The sequence below is a fragment of the Triticum urartu genome, chromosome 2 (assembly GCF_003073215.2).
Source record: "Triticum urartu cultivar G1812 chromosome 2, Tu2.1, whole genome shotgun sequence".
NCBI lineage: Eukaryota > Viridiplantae > Streptophyta > Magnoliopsida > Poales > Poaceae > Triticum > Triticum urartu.
Window position 1 is genome coordinate 750,561,568 of NC_053023.1, and position 6,355 is coordinate 750,567,922.

The 6,355-nt window shown below is 42.6% G+C and overlaps 1 pseudogene; it reads left to right on the top strand.

Annotated features, from left to right (window-relative positions):
• The first annotated feature begins 2,964 nt into the window (after nt 1-2,964).
• LOC125534645 lies at nt 2,965-5,539 on the top strand (annotated as a pseudogene).
• Nucleotides 5,540-6,355: the final 816 nt, after the last annotated feature.

Genomic DNA, 6,355 nt, shown 5'->3' on the forward strand with positions numbered 1-6,355 from the left:
ATGCAGGTTCTGGACGTCCAATTCCACGGCCATATTGAGAATTTATGTGCAGACGTCAGCATGTTGAATTGACTTTCACGTTCTTCTCCCTCTCCCAAGGCCATGCTGCCGCCGTGTGCTCCCAAGGGCCCGATCGACCACGTCGTCCTGGGCTCCTCCTCCTCTGGCAGCTGGTTCGTTACCGCCGCCGACGCCCGACGAGGCCCGTCTGCACGCTCCCTGGCATCGACACCATCCCCTGCCTATGTGCTGCGGCCTGCGGATGATATTGCTGCTGATGCTTGGGTGGCATTTTTTTTAAGACAGTGGGGTTTCAGAAGTATGAAAGCAATTTAGTTTGCAGGGTTCAGACCTAGTATTAATTTGGTGTTTGTTTTCTCTTGTGATTGTTTCAAACTGCAACCATGTTATACTTAACATGCATCATAAACCAAATCTGCATCTGCCTGCCTGTTGATGATCAAGCTAGATCTTTTTGTTTAGGGTTTGAGGGTTGATGATCAAGGTAGATCTGAGGGGTAGGGTCTTTTAAGGGTACATTACAGTACCAGGCAAATTGGTGGCATTTGATGCCTCTGGTTATTGAATAGAATCAAGCTGTTGTTATTGCCCATCATCTGCTTTTTTTTTACCAGCAGAGCACCACTCTCACTGCACTCAAGGTGCATCTGTAAGACATATTGTACCTGTGGTGCATTTTTCCTCTGGAATTATTGATTGATTATTTCGAAAGGAATGCAGTGTGCAGCAGAGCAAGCTAAGGTAGTGTGCTTTATTTAACTGTCTAATACAGTATATGACCTGCTGCTGGAGCTTGGAATGGATTGTGAACCTGAAGCCTGATTACTGTACATTTTTCCAAGACACTTTTTGGGGTTCAGAAGTGAGGAGAACAAATTGGCTTGCAGCAGGGTTCAGACTGCTCTTTTTTGTGTTTGTTTTCCAAGTTTCAGAAGTGAGGAAATAATAGCTAGTTTAATCAATGCTGCAGTTTTGCAGGGCTCAAATTTCAATGCCTCGGTCACAAGAGTCAGTCAGTGTTGATGATCAAGATTAGTTGTTTGGACAATAAGCAGGCAGGCAGTTTTGAGGTGCTGTGTGTTATCTGGAAGTGATGGATGCAACTCAACTGATGACGAGACGCTTGCAAAATCGGCGGCGGTCGTTTCTCATTTGCTAAGCAAGAATTTTATCCCCTTGGGCACTGTAAGGACTTACCAGAGTAGCCTCCTCTGCTTCTTCTACCAGCAGAGCACCTAATTTCCTTGCTGCTCCGCATCTTCAGCTGCAATGGATTCACTGTTCACTTTATGGAAGCGGTGTATTGTCGCCAGGATGATGATGAAATGGCCCTTCTAGGATTGTTGACTCGAGGCTCCTTGTTCTTCATGATAGAAGAGATTATTTCAGAAGGAAACGTGAACTGCTTCTGAGAGTGACAACCTCTACTAGCCCTCCCTAGTCCACATTTTTCAAGCATTTGGGTTTATTCATTGTGTCGAATAGTTTCATCGTCAACAAGTTGCGTAAAAAGAAAAACAATTCCTCTTTTGAGGGAAAGCCTTCATGTCAGCTTTATTCATCGTTTAGAATAGTTTCATAATCACCTGGGTGTTGTCGCCAAATCGATGGCGTTCGATTCGCCTTGTTAAGCAAGCCGACCTGACATTTGGTTCCCTTGATCAATGATCACTGAAAGGAATCAAGCTTGGCGGTTTTGCCTATTTCTGCTGCTTCTTTTACTAGCACTAGACACTAGCAAAGCACTTATAAAAAGATCCTGGTTTGCAGCTTGTTTCCTTTTCTTCCTTTTGAGCCGCAGCAGATGAACAGTTCAATTTACGTAATGGTTCATTACTCACTTGTATGGTTGCGGCCATGATGAGCCGCAGCAGATAATCCACATTTTTTAACATGTATGCGGTTATTCCTAGGACTACTTTGTTTTGTTTCCACGCATGCAATATACTCCCTCCGATTTCTAAATATATATAAGTCTTTTTAGAGATTTCAATATGGACTACATCCATTTTGCTCCGTATGTAGTCTATATTGGAATCTCTGAAATGACTTATATTTAGGAACGTATGGAGTACTTGTGATGATCGAGGATGCCGGTATTCGTCTCGTTCCGTTTTTGATTCCTTCGTTTTTCACGACTGTGTCCAACTTGGAAAGAAAAATACTATATGCAACAAGGAGCAGCTAGCATCAACATAGCACCTCTCGTCAAGAAGAAGCCAACAAAGCGACAGTGGTTGGTGGTTCCGCCCACAATTTGTATGTACATGAAGGTTGACACTTTCCAGGAGATTTTCATTAGGCTCGTCCTCACATTCTCACCCATCCAAGATTTATCTCCTCCTGGTGCTACTGCTGTTGCTGCTCCTGCGCATTTGAAGGAGTCCCTCGTCGACGGCAAGCCGCACCGATCCAGGTCAGCTTGAACCTTTACTTTCTTCATTTCTTCTTTTGCGTTCCACTCATATCTTAGCTCTCAACAAACCAGTTTTCAAAGAATAAAAATCAAGGGAAATTTCAGCAAGCTTTTTTTTTTAGCTCTGAACCATCAACCTGTTTTCAAAGAATAAATTCCGAGGGAAATTTCAGTAAGCAGGGGAAGGGAGAAGTATGGGCAGTAGAACGCTCTGACTTATGAAGGTGTGAGGAGTCAGAAGAAGATAATTTGGTATTTACAACGTGCAGTGTATATCATCCATATATATTGAGTATAACATGCATTTTTAGTGCCAGAGATCATTCATGATGTTTCTATAACTTGCTTTCTTGCTGATGTATCCATTGAGACTAATGCCATGGGTGGAAACGGATCTGGACACAATAATTAATACAATAGCCGGCTTGTTGTATATTCTGACTGCAAAAATTACTTCCACAATCCTTATTATGTCCACTGTTTACTCACAGGACGAAGACAGATTCCATCTCTACGCTCCTGCAACCATGAGCTTGTCTGCCGCCGGGATCATCAGTGCCATCAATGACTGTGTCAGTTTGTTTCTGTCGGCCAAGTCTGCCATTTCATCACTGCGCTCCCGATGGAGTGGCTCACAAGAACAAAGTCTCCAGGATCATGTACTGCAATTACAGAGTGATCTACAACGTCTCTGTGACACTCTTCCTGCAATGTATCACCTCATTAATGGAGCAGAGTGGAGAAGCTATGAAGAGCATTTGGCCATGCTCCTTCCGAGTCTCAAGGATGCTGTGTCTGAGGCCGAGGACCTTATTGATGAGTTCAGATGGCACGAGATGAAGGTGCAAGCGGAGGGAAATGCAATCCAATCTCCTTTCATTGACTTCCTTGATAAGGTCATTCATGGCAACTTCAACAAGTTGAATCATGTACAGTTGAGGTTGAATTACCTTTCGAGTGAGATGAAGGGTATGGGGCTTCGTGAAGTTACACATCGCTTTGCCAAATCAGTCAGGCCAGTGACCACCTCTTTGTTGTCAAAGGAAACAAAGATATTTGGTCGTGAGAAGGAGGTGAAACAGGTATTGGGATTTCTTAATGTACCCACACGTCCAAAACGCAAGAGAGCAACTAGTTCAATCAATGCATCAACAAGCACATCATCAAGCAACCATGTTAATGGTGAACCAATAATATCGAGTATTCCTGTTTTGGTGTTATCTGGAATTGGTGGTGTTGGAAAGACTACTTTGGCCCAACATATCTGCAAGCATCAACAAGTGAAGTCGCACTTCGAGCTAATAATTTGGATTTGTGTCTCAGATGACTTCGATGAGAAGAGGTTAACTAAAGAAGCCATAGAATCATGTACTGGAAAGGAGGCAAAGATTGATAATTTGGATTCTCTTCAGCATGCTCTCTCTAACCACGTGAAAAATAAAAGGTTATTGATAGTCCTTGATGATGTGTGGGATGATGCTTTGAAGGATAGTGGGCGGTGTTGGGAGATGTTTTGTGCACCTTTTACAAGTGTCCAAGAGGGAAGTGCGATGTTAGTCACCACTAGATGTCCAAATGTTACCAAGGTCGTGCACACAATGGAGCCTGATATAGTTGAAGGTCTAAAGGACGATGTCTTTTGGAATTTCTTCAAGTTATGTGCGTTTGGATCTGAGGGTTCTAGCAATGATCCTGAGTTAGAGCGTATTGGGAGAAGAATACTCCCTAAATTGAAGGGTTCTCCTTTGGCAGCCAAAACTCTGGGGCGCATGTTGAGCATGGACCTTCAAGCATCGCACTGGAGTTCTATACTTGAGAGTGAACTGTGGGAGTTGAAACAAAAGCAAACCGAGATTTTGCCTGCCCTTCGGTTGAGCTACATGTATTTACCATTCTATTTGAAACAGTGCTTCGCATTCTGTGCCGTGTATCCCAAAGATTACAAATTTGACAAGGCATGCTTAGCTGAAATTTGGGTAGCAGAAGGCTTTGTGGAGCCTCAAGGTGGTGTTCCCATTCAAGATATTTGCTATCAGCATTTCGAAGACCTTGTGGCGCGGTCCTTCTTTCAAAAGGTTAATGGTCGATATGTAATCCATGACTTGCTGCATGACATGGCACAAAAAGTTTCAGAGCACGACTGCTTCATCTTACGAAATAAGAGTGACTTTGATAAAGTTCCCCAGAATGTTCGCCATCTATACATACTCCCTAGTAGTGAATTTGATGATTCCAACTTGTTGAGACTATGCAAGTACACGAAGCTGCGCACTCTAATTTGCAAGATTAATTTGGGGAAAAGAACATGCTTTGTAATGGACCGCTGGTGTACTAAACTTACACGGATGCGTGTGATGTCTTGTACCTTCACAAATGAATTACCAGATAGCATCGGTAATTGGAAGCATCTTCGGTACCTTGAAATCTCCAGAACTTTTACTTTGAAGAGGATTCCTTCAACTTTCTGTCGGCTATATAATATGCAGATTTTATATGCCAAGAAAAGCAAGCTACAAAGCTTACCCGCTGACTTTGATAAGTTGACCAGTTTACAGAAATTTGAATCAAACGGATTAACTATTGATGCAGCCAATGAAGAGGGACAAGAAATTAGGTCAATAAAGAATCTGAATCAAATTCGTGAACACTTGGTGATAAATAATCTTGGCATCCTAAGTAAGGACCATGCAGCAGAAGCTAAACTGAAGGATAAGAAATGTCTTGATTGGTTGACATTGAATATGCGAGTTGCTTTACGCTCTGCTGAGTTTTATATCCACAACAATGATACAGAAGTGCTTGAAGGTCTGCAACCTCCTATCAGCCTCAAGCGTCTCTATGTCGAGAATTATGTCGGTGTCTCGCTCCCAAGCTGGTTTCAACCACAAAACTTGCCAAGTTTAACATCACTTCGTTTTGAAGGTTTTGTTGGGATGAAGACCATATCATTTCCCATGACCTCACAGAGCATAAACGTAAATGAGATACATGCAATTGGTACGTTCTTGTCCTTGACATACATAACCATTGTTAGTTGCAAAAATTTATCAAGCCTAGAAGATTTTCTGCTTCCAGATTATGTACCAGCCATCAAAAGAATAATAATTTCTGATTGCAAGATGCTAGAATCAATACCAGGTGAAGTGTTTGGGGATTTTCATTTCCTTGAAGTATTGCGGATATTCGATTGTCCAAACATGCGCCTCCAAAGATTGGTTTCTCCGTCCCTCAAGGAGCTCGATTTGTGTCGTTCTAGTATCTTTTGCAATATTGACTGCTGCTCCCTCACCTCCTTTCATTGTCAATGTGAGTTTGCCACGTCCATACAACTACAAACGTGGAGTCTTCCAGCTTTAAAGAGGTTGGAAATTCGGTGCAAATCTCTTACATCTATTGGAGGCTCCCCTAGTCTTTCCATTTCTACAGGCACTGGCAACATTAGAGCACTCTCATCCCTTACTGTCCTAGAAGTTACATGGTGTGAGAAATTGTCGACCCTTGATGGCATCCTAACACAAGAATACCTACCTGCTATTGAGAAAATTGACATTGGATATTGTCACGAGCTACTGTCCCTGCCAGTTGAAAGGTTTGTGGGTTTCCCTTATCTGAAGCATCTGGAGATTTGTAACTGCCCAAGTCTCAACTGGCAAAGAGGGCTCGTCTTGCCATCACATATAAATGTTGAGATATCCCGGTGTCCAAAGTTAGAGGAAGTGGATCAGATCAATGGAAGAACAGCCTAAGGTATTTGTGCTAACGCTCGTTTCCTGTCCAGCTTTTACCTCTATGTTGCTTGAAAATCCCTATATACTGTAAATACTTCACTCGTGTATTATGCAGTGATGATCCAACTTAAATCGGTATCACTAGACTAGAGTATGCTGGACTTACTCATTGATGACACCCACATGCATT